We start from the raw sequence: 14,080 nt of genomic DNA on the forward strand, positions 1-14,080 counted from the left end.
CCGAAGGCAGACACTTAACCACTGAACCACCCAGGCATCCCATAAACAAACACTTTACATAAGCTATTTGAAATATTTTAAAAATAAAGGAAGCTGTATCTTAAAAATGAAAGGAAAATATATGAAATTTCATTAAATAGGAAATGTCAACAAGGAGAAAGGAATTACATTAAAAAAAAAAAAAAGAACCAAACAGAAATTTGGGGTTTTATTTATTGTTTTTTTTTTAATTTTCAAAAAAATTCCATTTTTAAGTAATCTCTACATCCAACATGGGGCTCAAACTCACAACCCAAAGATCAAGAGTTGTGTATTCTACCAACTGAACCAGGCAGGTGCCCCCTGGGTTTTAAAAGTAATTGAAATGAAAAGTAAGTAATTGAAAGTAAGTAAGTAATTGAAATGAAAGTAATTGAAATTGAAATTGTCTCCTTACTAAAGGAGACAATTACATATGAGAGGTGAAGAAAAACATCAGAAGAAAAAAATTGGTGAAAGTCAAGATAGGATCTTGAGATTACCCAGACTAAGGAGCAGAAAGAGAAAAGAATGAAGAAAAATTAATTAACATCTGGGAGCCCTGTGGTCACCATCAAGGATACCAACATATACATAATGTGAGTCCAAGAAGGAAAGGAGACAGAGAAAGGGAAGGAAGACTATTTGAAGAAATAATGTCTGAAAACTTGCCAAATCTATGACATACATTAACCAGCATCCAAGGAATTCAGCAAACTCCAAGTAGGATAAACTTAAAGAGGCCTTCAGCTTGACACATCACGGTAAAACTGTTCAAAGACAAAAAAAAAAGGGGGGGGGGGAAGGGGAAAAAAAAAGGGAGAATCTTGATTGCAGCAAAGGAAAAATAGCTCATGTTGTCTGGTCCTCAATATGATTAACAGGTGACTTATCATCAGAAGAATGGGGCTCAGCAGGCAGTGGGATGATATATTCAAAGAACTAGGGAAAAAAAAGACTCCCAATAAGAATTCTATATCTAAAAACTCTACCCTTCAAAAACGAGGGCAAATTAAGAAATTCCTAAGTAAACAAAGCCAAAAGAGTCTCTTGCTAGAAGAACAGCTCAACAAGAAAATTGCTAAAGGGAATATTTCAGTCTGAAGTGAGAGAATACTTGATAGTAACTCATATCTTCCCAGAGAAATAAAAAACACCAGTAAGAATAATTATGTGGCTAGACATAAATACAATATCAATATATTTATTATTGTAACATTTGTCTTCAACCTGATTTAAGGATAATGGGCTTATAATGCATAAAAAGGTAATGTATATGAAAATAATAGCTCTAAGCATGGGGAGGGAACATATCTACCTTGGAGCAAATCTTTTTATTTTATTGAAATTAACTTGGTGTTAAAGTTAAATGGATTTTGGGATGCCTGGGTGGCTCAGCAGTTGAGTGTCTGCCTTCAGCTCAGAGGCTGATCCCAGGACCCGGGATCGAGTCCTGCATCAGACTTCCTGTGAGGAGCCTGCTTCTCCCTCTGTCTGTGCTGCTGCCTCTTTCTTTCTTTGTCTCTCATGAATAAATAAATCTTTTTTTTAAAAAGGATTTTGTCAAGGTTTTAATTATAATTCCCAAGTAAATCACTAAAAACATAATTCAGAAATAGTAAAAGAAATAATAGAGATTTACAATGGTACACTAGAGGGGGTGCCTGGCTGGTTTAGTCTGAAGAGCATGTGACTCTTGATCTCAGAGTTGTGAATTTGAGCTCCATATTGAATGTAGACACTACAAAAAAAATAACTTAAGAAAATTAAATGGTACACTAGAAAATATTTAGCTAACACAGAATAAATTATTATGAAAGAAGAGAAAACAACATGTAAGATATGTAGTAAAGAAATAGCAGGATGTCAGATATACATCCTATTACATTAAAAATGAATGGATCAAGCATTCCAATTAAAATGCAGAGATTGGAAGAATGGATAAAGATATCTGATTCACTTATATGCTGCCTGTAAAAGACATATTTTAGACTGAAAAACACAAATAGATTAAAAGTAAAATGATATAAAATCTACCATATATATATATATATATATATATATATATATATATATATATACCATATACCATATATACAGTAATCCAAAGGGAGCTAGAATAGCTATAATCATTTCACACAAATACCTTAAGATAAACATTATTACTAGAGAAAAGAAGGATATAAAAAATAGTAAAACAATAAAGAATATTAACAAAAATAAAACATTAGTTCTTAAAATCTTGCTAGGTTGTCCAAGAAAAAAAGAGAAGACTCAGTAAAATCACTAATGAATGAGAAGATAGTACTATCTACCAGAAATAAAAAAAGATTGTAAGAGAATGCTATGATCAATTATATATTAACTAATTAGAAAACCTAGATCAAATGGACAAAGTCCTAGGATATAACAGATTGCTGACTCTGAGTGAAGAAGAAATAGAAGATCACAGTAGACCTGTAATAATAAAAGAAATTGAAATGATAATTAAAAACTTCCCACATATGGGGCACCTGAGTGGCTCCTCAGCTGAGCGTCTGCCTTCGGCTCAGGTCATGATCCTGGGACCCAGGATCGAGTCCCATGTTGGGCTCCCTGCATGGAGCCTGCTTCTCCCTCTGGCTGTGTCTCTGCCTCTCTCGAATAAATAAATAAAATCTTAAAAAGAAAACCAAACTTCCCACATAGGAAAAAGCCAAGATCAAATGGCTTCTATGGTGATTTCTCTCATACATACAAGAAAGAATTAATATCAGTCCTTGACAGCCATTTCTAAAGAATGAATCTGAAAGACGAAGGAACAACTCCCTGCCATTCTGTGAATCCAATATTACTTTGTTATGAAGACTAGACAAAGATATCTCAAGAAAGGAAATCAACAGGCCAATATCTCTCATTAAAATATAGGCAAAAATCCTCAGCAAAATATTACCAAACCAAATCTGAGAATATGTAAAAAGGATTATACACCATAACCAAGTGGGATTTAATCCATAAATATGAGCCTGGTTTAATATCTGAAAATCAATCAAAGTAACATATCATATTAACATAAAAGGAAAAAAAAAACCCTGTGATCATCTCTAGAGATGCTGAATATGCATTTGACAAATTCAAAAGTACTTTATAATTTAAAAAAAAATCAACCTCAACAAACTAAGAATAGAGTTAACTTCCTTAATCTGATAGATGGTATCTGCACAAAATCTAAAGATAACATTGAATTTATGGTGGGAGACTGAGGACTGTTTCTTTAAGGACAAGACAAGGATGTCCTCTCTTGCTACCTCTGTTCCACTGTATTGAAGATTTTAGCCTTGACAGGCAAGAAAATAAAATAAATAGCATTCAGATTGAAAAGGAAAAAGGTATAGCTCTACTTGTAGATGCTATCATCTTCTACAGAAAATCCTGAGGAACACACACACACACACATACACACACACAATATTAGAACTAATGAATGAGTTCAGCAAGTTTGCAGGATACAAAACCAAGATACCTCAAAAATCAATTGTTTTTATATATCAGCATTTAGTCAGAAAATGAAACTAAAAACACTCCAGGGGCACTTGGCTGGCTCATTTGGGAAAGTGTGAGATTCTTGATTTTGCAGTTGTGAGTTTAAGCTCCATGTTCAGTGTAGAGATTACAAAAAAAAAAAAAAAAAAAAAAGTCAACGCAAAAGAAAAAACTCATTAATAATAGCATGAAATAGACAAATACTTAGAGATTAATTTCACAAAAGATGTGAAGACTAATGTGTTGAAATGTACAAAACATCATTAAAAGAAATTAAAGATGGTAGGAATAAATGGGAAGACATTCAATATTCATGCATGGGGTGACTTAATATTGTTATCATGGTCTTACTCCCCTAATTGGTCTATAGATTCAATACAAGTCTTAACAAAAAATACAAAGAACTCCGAATAGTAGTAGTAATCTGGAAAAAAAAAAATGTTGGAGAACTCAACCTTGATAGCAAATTGTAACAATGCTACAGTAATCAGTAATCAAGACAATGAGTTACTGACATGAGGATACAAATATAGATTAATGAAATAGCACTGAGATTAACACATATTTGAAGTCCATTAATCTGTGATAAGGGTTCCAACTATTTCGTGTTGGAAAAGTGGTCTTTTCAACAAACAATGCTGGGAAAACCAGATATCCATATTTAAATAGTGAAGTTGTACTACTTTCTCACAACATATACAAATTTGAACTCAAAATAGACTTAAAAACCCTAAGAGTAAGGGCGTAAACTATAAAAATTTTTGGAGAAAACAGTAGTACATCAAATGCCAAATCTTAAAATATGTTCTCTTATCACAACAAAATTGAAGTAGAAATCCATAACAATAACGTATCTGGAAAATCTCAAGTTTTGGAAAATAAACAGCCAACATCTTAGAAACCTATGGGACACAGAAGAAAATCTCAGGTGATTACAATCTGAATGGTAATGAAAACAAAATAAATATATCAGAATTTGTAGACTACAGTACAGTGTTTTATAAGAAATGTATAACTTTATGTATGTATTGTTTTAATCAACGATTTGAGTTTCCAGTAGTAGATATTTGAAAAACAATAGTAGACTAAAAATAAGGAGACAGCAGAAAATAATAAAAGAAGAAAACAATAAAATAAAAAACAAATAGTAAACACAACAGAGGCAAAATTGCTTTTAGGGGGAAATATTAATAAAGTTGGTAACCTGTAGAATGGATGAACCAAAAAAGGCCAAAATACAAATAATCAATCGTAATGACTCTCAGCATACATGGTCACTCCTTCCTATGCTACCTTCTCTTCTGAAAGCTTGTCTGTCTTGTAAATCCTCTCATCTTCTGACTTTTGTTGCAAACTGCTAAGTGAATAGCTCATGTATAAGTTGTTAGCAAGGACTCTGGAAGTTTCAGCAACCAAAGCTCAAGCCTTCAGTGGCTGAAAATAATTATGGCTACTCTTTCTTGGTTACTGTTTTGGCAAGGAAGACTGTCAAGTGGTGAATAATTTGTTGAGTCATTGGCAAGATGAGACATGTGTGAGGAAGGGGGCAACTCATGCTGCTGAATCACAGAATGAATGAGTTGAGAAATGAAGAGTAAATAGATGCGACAGGATAGGCAGTGGTTGTCTCAACAGCTCATAAAGACTTACCATGTTATTTTTATTGTATGTGTGTGTTTATTTTGACACTAATAATGTGAATGAACACTGATGAGTAAATTCAGAACTGCTATGATATCTCTAGAATAAAATGAAATGCAAAACATAAAACTCGTGGCACTTTCTATATCCATCACTGTCTTCTCCTCTTTAAAAAAAATGTCTTTCATTTATTGACTTTTTACTTAAATTCAATTTGCCAACATATATAGTATAATACCCAGTGCTCATCCCATCAAGTGCCCTCCTAAAACAAATGTCCTTTAAAAATGACTTGGCTATTAACAAAACTAGGAGGTGATTGAAAGATAAACAAAATTGGTACAAAGAGAAAAGAAACACTGTATTGAAGAGATATCTGTAGCCCATTTCAAAATATTTTGAAGTCAAATCATGCTGGATACCTTAAACATATGTGGTGCTATATGTCAAGTATATCTCAATAAAACTTAGAAAAAAGAAACACTTGACTTGACTATGCTTCTGTGTCGTCACCTCCCAATCTTTCTTAGATTACTCTAACAGAATTCTCATCTCTATCATTTCATTGAAATGCCTATCACTTTTATCTTGGTTACAGATTTCTAAATATAATACATGATCCTAGGTTGCCATCTTACTTGGTATCTCAGTGGCATGCAAAAATTGCCGTTGTCTTTCTTGAGACATTTTACTCCAGGACCACCACTTCCTTGGTTTGTTTTCTTTTTTTTTAATGTGTTGTTGTTCCTTTTAACCCTCCTTTATTTATACTTTCTCATCCTGTTGACTCTATTACAGTGCCCTAGTGACTAGGCGTTAGACTTCTCATCTTATCTATACTGACACTGTACTTTCATCTATTTCCATGATGTTACTTACAATCTATTTTCAAATATGACTAAGTTTTGTATCTCTCTCAAGTCCAAACACATATATCCTGCTACAGACTGAGCCTCTCCTGTCAGATTTCAAATAGGCATTTCAAACTTAGTACATTTAATCTCTGCCTTTCTCCACATGTGCTGTTCCAGATTTTTCTAGGAAATAGTGCCTAATTCCTCCTTCACATGCAATAGCTAGTTCACCAAAAACTTCTTGTCATTTCCATTAAATAGATCCATAACACAAATGCTTCTTTCTAACTTCTTTGCTACATCACAATCCCCAATGGCAATGCTAATCTCCTTTCTCACCTGAACTACTGCAAAAACTTCCTGGTTGGTTTTCTGGTCTCTCTTTGTAGAGTACCAGAATTAATTTTACACATGGAAGATAGTATGATTCTTTGAAAATGTAACCAGGTTATGCCTCTTTTTCCAACTTCTTCCATGGCTCTCCATAGCATTTAAAATTAAAAATATGTGAGAGTTCCCACTGCTTCATATAATTTATCACAGTTGGTATTGTCTGGCATTTTATTGTTTTCATCCTAGTTCATGTGAAGCAGCAGGTCTTTGTAGATTTAATTTGATGCATAATGATACTGACCACCTTTTCATGACTTATTAACTAATCATCTAGGTATCTTCTTTTGGAAGTGTCTGTTCATATCTCCTGTTGGATTTCATTGGGATATTGGCTCTAAATTACTGAGTTGGAGTTCTTTGTGTAATTTGGATCCAAGTCTTTTGTTAGATATATGGATTATGAATATTTTCTCCCAGTGTGGCTTTTTCTTTTATTAGTTGATGTCTTTTGATGAGCATTTCAATTTGTTGTTTCTTTCTATTGTCGTTGGTACTTTTATGGTTTGTCTAAAAATTGTGTACCCTATAGTCAAGAAAATATTTTTCTGTGTATGCTTTTAGCAGCTTTATAGTTTAATTTTTGTTCAGGTCTATGATCTATTTGGAATTTATTTTTTTAAAGATTTTATTTATTTATTCATGAGAGACAGTGAGAGAGAGAGGGAGAGAGAGAGAGAGAGGCACGGGCAGAGGGAGAAGCAGGCTAAATGCAGGGAGCCCCATGTGGGACTTGATCCCGGGTCTCCAGGATCATGCCCTGGGCTGAAGGTGGCACTAAAGTGTTGAGCCACCCAGGCTGCCCTGGAATTGATTTTTTAAAAGGTTTTTATTTACTTATTTGTTTCAGAGAGAGACAGAGAGAGAGAAGGTAAATGCAAACTGCAGGAGGAGCAGAGAGGGAAGAAGAGGAAGGGGGGAAAGAATCCCAAGCAGACTCAATGCTGAGCTTGGAGCCCATTGTGCGGCTCAATCTCACTACCTCAAAATCATGACCTGAGCCAAAACCAAGAGTCAGACACTCAACCGACAGCCACCCAGGTGCCCCTGGAATTAATTTTTTGATTAGTATGAAGTAGAGCCAGAGTTCATTGTTCCACTTGTTCAATGCCATTTATCGCAGAGATTTGTTTCCCCACTGAGTCAAATTGGCTCCTGTGACTCACTTTTCAATTCCATTGATCTATTTGCCTTGTTTTGTCAATGCTATGCTGTAAAAATTAATGTAGGTTTATTGTATACTTTGTAATTAGGAAGTAAGTATATCTTTTGATGTAGTATGTTAACTTGAAATCAAGTAGTGAAAGCCTTCTAAATTTTTTTTCTTTTTCTAGGTTGTTTTGATTATGCCAGATCCCTTTCAATTTCACGTGAATTTTAGAAGTACCTTATATTTTTGTAAATTAAAAAAACAAAAACAAAAACAAAAAGACAGGATTTTGATCTAGATAGAATTGAATCACTACTTAAATCTGAAATTTCGTATCTTAACAATACTATCACTTTATAAAGAAGACATATCTACTAATTCATGTAATTCACCTTTAATATTTCTCAAATTGTTGCTTTTTTATTTTGTTGTAGAGTTCTTGCATATCTTTCATTAAATTTATTTCTAAGTATTTTGTTTTTGATACTGTATTGTTCTTAAAAATTTCATTTTCAATTTGTTCCTGTTATGTAAGAATGCAACTAAATTTTGTAAATTGGCCTGTGTTTTCTGACCTTTGCAGTAGTTTTTTAGATATACTTCTGAATTTCTTTGTTGATCTGAAGAGCTTTCTTTAGTATTTTTGTGGGTAGTTTTTGAGTCAATGAATTCTCTCAGCTTTTGATTATCTATATATTTCTTTAATTTACCTTTATTTTTAAAAGATAGTTTGCTGAATATTGAATGAAGGGTTGTCTTTTTCTTCTTTTTGCACATCAAAAGTCTCATTTTGCTGTCTACTAAGTTTTATTGTATCTAATGGGAAGGCAGTTATTCTTACCATTAGGTGGGGCCTACTTAAAAAAAACTAAAGCAAAACAAAACAAAAAGAAACAGTGAAAAGGCAATACAATTATTTTAGATGTTCAATAGTTGTTTGGCATTTTGTTTCTAAGATTTTACTTATTCATGAGAGACACAGAGAAAGAGGAAGAGACATAGGCAGAAGGAGTAGCAAGCTCCCTGTAAGGAGCCCAATGTGGCACTTAATTCCAGGACCCTGGAATCATGCCCTCAGCCAAAGGCAGATGCTCAACCATTGAACTACCCAGGTGTCCCTAATTATTTGGATTTGATGTGCCTAGAGGTGGATTATTTTTGTATTTATTGAGCTTAGGTTTGCTATTCTTCTTGGAAATGTATATTGATGTTTTATAATAAATATGGACCTTTAGTCATTATTTCATGACTTCTTTTTTGTTGTATTCTTTCTCCTGTATTTTTCTAATTACAAATAGGTTAGAAATTTGATGTTTTCCTAAGGTCACTTTTTGTCTTTTCATATTTTTTAAAAAAGATTTATTTATTTATTTTAGAGAGAAAGCATGATGGGGGTGGGGGGCAATGGGAAAGAGAGAATCTGGAGCAGACTCCTCACTGAGCATGGAACCCAACCTGGGCTCAGTCCCACAACTCTGAGATCATGAACTGAGCTGAAATCAAGAGTCAGAGGCTTAACCAGCTGAGTCACTCCAGTGCCTTTTTCATTTCACTTTTTAAATTTATTTTTGCCTTTACTTCAATTTGGAAAATTTCTATCAATCTGTGTAAGCTTCACTAACCCTTTCTATTATGTGTCAGCTATGTCCAAATTATCACCTAGGACAGGAGGAGGGAAATTGATTTACACTACTTTAAATTTATTATCTTAAATTTTACATTTAAGATATTATGTATTTAAGTTTTTGTTTTATTTATATAATTTCCTTTCCTATTCTATAATTCTCTGTTTCATCTCCCAATATATGCTAATTTGGTTGCTTTGTGTTTTTGTTTGCTTGTTTTTTGTAATTCTTTAACATTTCTATTATAGTCCTTTTAAAATTCTTCCTGCTGATTTCGTATCTGGGTCCCCTGTTGCTCCGTGTGCTTTGAATATTTTTTTCACAATTATGACAACATTTCCTGTTCTTTGCATATCTCTTTAAAAGATTTAATACGGGGCATTTACATCAAATAGAGTGAAGATTAGAACTGTAATATTTTTTGTTGTTTTGTCATTATTTTTTTTTTTTTTTAGGGATTTCAAGTAGTATTTCTCTGTTGGAGGAGAAGTAATATGAAGGAGTGTTATTTCAGATTCCATGAAGAAGTTTAGTTGAGTTTGTGTGTCCTGTTACCATAAATTGATTGCATTCACCGTGGTTTCAGTTTGGGTTAAGACCCTCTCTTTGCTTTTCTGCTAATCCCTTTGATCTTGTCAGGGTTGAGCTGGAGGTGGTACTGATGGCAATTTTAGATAGTTTTGGTTCACTTTTGGATTCTACCTCTAGCTGATTTCTAGAATATGAAACCCTCCATAGCTGTGCAAGCCTGCATAGAGACTCTGCTTTTCATTCTTACCACCATTGTCTTTACTCAGCAATATTCTTCAAAAGGAAATGAAAGAATTGACAGGTCAAGATATTTAGTTTTTCTATTACTCGTTTTCTATGTTCCATCTATGATTGGCTGGCTTTATAATGTCTCTGCAAGGCTCTTTGTCTTTGACAGGCCTGCTTTTCCACTTACCTGTTCCCACCTTATGCCCTGATTCCAGGTGTGGAAGTGGTGCTTTGATAACCTTTGAAGGGCTCGTCCCTATCTGGAATTTAGTTCATTAAGACATCTTTGAGTTCATTGCTCTTCAATAGCTTTGTAAAAATTATGCATGTCAGCATATCTATTTTCATCTCATCTTGATGCTACCATGGGAGTGAAATTCTTTCATGTACTCCTACATCCTAATTGGAAGTAGAAATCCAATTAACCTTTTCCAAAAACACAAAACTAAATATTATTAATACCTTCAGTGTGTAGTTTGTAATATCTTCTGCAATAGTAAGGTTATATTTACATAGATTTTTGCCCCATTTATTTGTCCATCTTGAAAGCGTCCATATTTGTTAATGATATCATTAACCACAATACTGGTTGCAGGAGAGCAGTGTGAAGTTTCTTTTCAGAGTATGGGCTTTGATGTTGAGAGATTTGGCTTTGAACCCAACATTGTCATATGCTAGTGATCTCAGTTTGCCTCAATGGAAGATGGTGATACCTAGCAGCAAGTTTTTTAGTTGTTACAAGAATTGAACGTTATTGCATGTGAAATGTACATGTCTGATGCATAGTAAAGCACGTAATAATAAGTTCCATTATTGTTCTATCTTATTACAAACGGGTCTTGTTTTCTTACGTGTGTCACTCATCACCCTCTTTTTTTCACTCTCAAATTATCTAATGAGAATTTAGATGTATTCTGGTGAGTGGTCTGCAGTTAAAACAAGGAACTTTTTGCATGTCAAGGTACAAACGACTCAACTTTTCCTGTCTCAATTTGACAGACATACAGATGAAAGACAACTGAGAAAATGGTTGCAATATTTAAGAAATTTTTTACACGTAGTTACTTTAATTCTCTGTCAAAGCTTTGGTTTAATGAACCATACCATGACTTACTAAATGAACTAATCAACTCTTTGGAGTTGTAATCAACAATAGTAATTTCAGGTGATTATTTTAGAAACAAATGTATTTAAATGTCTACACATTGCCAAGGCAAATTCATTGAAATGATAATACAATTTATAAATGGGAAGAACATACAATATGATGATGACTTTATATTTGTAACTGCCATAAATATGTGAAACAATGTAATGGGGCTTAAGACTCCTAATACTGGGCAGCCCAGGTGGCTCAGCGGTTTAGTGCTGCCTTCTGCCAGGGGCTTGATCCTGGAGGCCCTGGATCTAGTCCCACGTTGGGCTCCTTCTGCTTCTCTCTCTCCCTCTCTCTCTCTGTCTCTCGTGCTTAAATAAATAAAAATCTTAAAAAAAAAAAAGACTCATAATACTTTGTTCTGAACTGCTACACATATTGCTGAAGGTAAGTTACAATTTTTTTTTTATATTTGCTGAATATCTACATTGTACCTTCACAAGAAATTGACATAGAACTTATAAGGAGCTAATATAAAAGAAAAAGTATTCTACTTTTTTTTAAGAAAAAGTATTCTAAATCTTCATTAGTTTTTGAATATTAACAAGATTCCTTGTCAATATTTTATATTGCTGGACAATTTAGAAAAAGCTCAGATGGCTATTCTTTGCCTTCATCTTAAGGCCCAAATGGATGTTGGCCAGGGAAACTCCCTCCATGCCAGCTTCCTTGACAACCACAATGGCTATAAACATCTTTTTCTTCAGGCCAGGAGCAAAGCTTGCCTAAACTAATTTCCAGTACATAGGGCTTTTGTATTGTGACCATTGGTTTACCTTCCAAGTGTTAAGAACACCTGCAGGCAGAAGTAATCTGCAGGCCACCTTATCACAACTAGAACAGAAGAAGAAAGGAACAAAAAACACTAGAAGGAAGAACATTCAGACCTTTTTTGATATCACCCCTGAAACCCCACCCACTGGCCGGCTGATTACAGGTCTTTCAGAATTTCCAACTTTCCCTTGATCTCCCTGAGGATGAAATGAAATGAGCTCCCCCAAGAGGTTAGAAGGTGACCTACAATCTAACATCTTGCTTTTATTGAGATGAATATTTTTAAAAAAGCATATGGTTAGCAATTGCCTTAGGTTTTTGTCTCCAGGATTCTTTCATCATTTTTCTGACCCCAGATCTGCATTCTGATGCTACACAGATTTTTTTTTCCACTTGAAAGTCTGCTAATTATTTAAACCTCTGCTCTTTAGGCTAAAGATACTTAATACACCTCTACACTTACTAACAAACCTGATTGCCTTATAGAGATCAATTATGGTTTCTGAAATTTAATTTCCACCAAGCATGTGAAAACATTGTGTGCTACCATCCCTCAGAAAACCATTTTCTTGTTAAAAAATCATACATTGGAGTTTAAAATGTTAAATAGATATTTGTAATATGTTATAAATACATTAACCAACTTAGAAAATATGAAATATGTATTCAAAAAATTTAATGGGTCAAATGCATGAATAAATAGTTGAGGGCAAAGAACTATATAAATGGAATTATTTTATACTTCATGAGCATTTCATGGCTAATCTTCATTAAATTTTCTTTTTACTCCATAGGTTTTTATTTTCTTTAACATTTCCATTAAGAGAATAGTTGCTTGCATTATTTACTTGGAAATGAAAATTGTGTTTGTGAGAGACCAGCTTTGTTTGCTTCATCTGCACTTGTGGTGATGATTTAAAGAATGCATATATTTTAACCTGTGTAAGGGTATAAAGTGAGGAATAAAATGAGTGGACAAATGAGCAGCTTAATTGTGGTGATCAGTATAAAAATTATAAAAAACATGTTTTTTTTTTCTACCATGTTTTTTACCATGTTTACCATGTTTAAACCATGTTTTCTTAACTATTGTCTTGGTAGTATTGTTGCTAGTAGGACCAAATTCTATGCTCATCAGTAGAACATTCAATATTCTCTGTCTTACTAAGAATTTTGCAGTTGGCTGTCATAGCTCATGCTAGATCATGATGGTGTTTGATTCGAGAGCAAGAGCAGTATGACTTACAGTTAATAATGCAAGCAGAGAAGTGGCCTTCCATTAAGTAAGGCTGCGAGAAACTCAAGTTCAGATTTCTAAATGCACAGATGATAAAACTGAATGTCACTTCAAGGATAGAACCTCTACTAATGTAGATTAAAGACGTCAGAAAACTAAAAGCTTTTAAGGGAATTATAAATATTTCTTTTCACCACTCATGAACCCAGGCATAAAATCTTTCTCATTCATGTTCTTTTAGTTGAATCTCAAATAAGATTTATTTAATCTGTGCTATAGTACTCATTATGGTTAGAAATTCTCGTACTTGAAAGCAAAAGTAACAGCATATGTCTCCTAATGTTGTGTTAATTAAAAAAAAAAGCTTTTTTCCTTTTTCTTTAAATTTGGCTCTACCATTTATTAACTGTGTGATCTTGGGCATGGTTTTTATACTTGTTGAGGCTAAATTATATCATCGGTAAAACTGTTTAAAGGGCACTTATGTGAATGATTTAGAAAATGCCTCATTGCCCAGCAAATAGTAAGTGCTATTGTTATTTGTTATTGTTTTTTGTTTCCTTGTATGTTTGTTACCTAGCCAGTCTGACCAAATAGGGAGACCCTGGTTTAGCACTTCCAGATTATGGAAAATTTCTCTGTGCTCTCCAGTGTGTCTGCCACTGAGTACTTATGTGTGGTGAGTGCTACTGAGGAACTCCATCTTTAGTTTAATTTTTAAACATTTAAATTCACCTGTAGCTAGTGGCTTCTGTATTGGACAGTACAGTTGGAGATAATTTGGCTCATTCTGATATTCTTTTTCGACATTCTTCTTGTATGACCAGGCCCTGGGCGGGTTTTCTTCTGAAACAAATGATAATTGTTATTCACAATCCTTATTAAGGATTGCTACTGCCCAGAGATCTCTGGTCCTTTGTTTCATCTAAGTATTAAGACCTCCTAGAATCTACC

The sequence above is a fragment of the Canis aureus genome, chromosome 4 (genome assembly GCF_053574225.1).
Source record: "Canis aureus isolate CA01 chromosome 4, VMU_Caureus_v.1.0, whole genome shotgun sequence".
Classification (NCBI taxonomy): domain Eukaryota; kingdom Metazoa; phylum Chordata; class Mammalia; order Carnivora; family Canidae; genus Canis; species Canis aureus.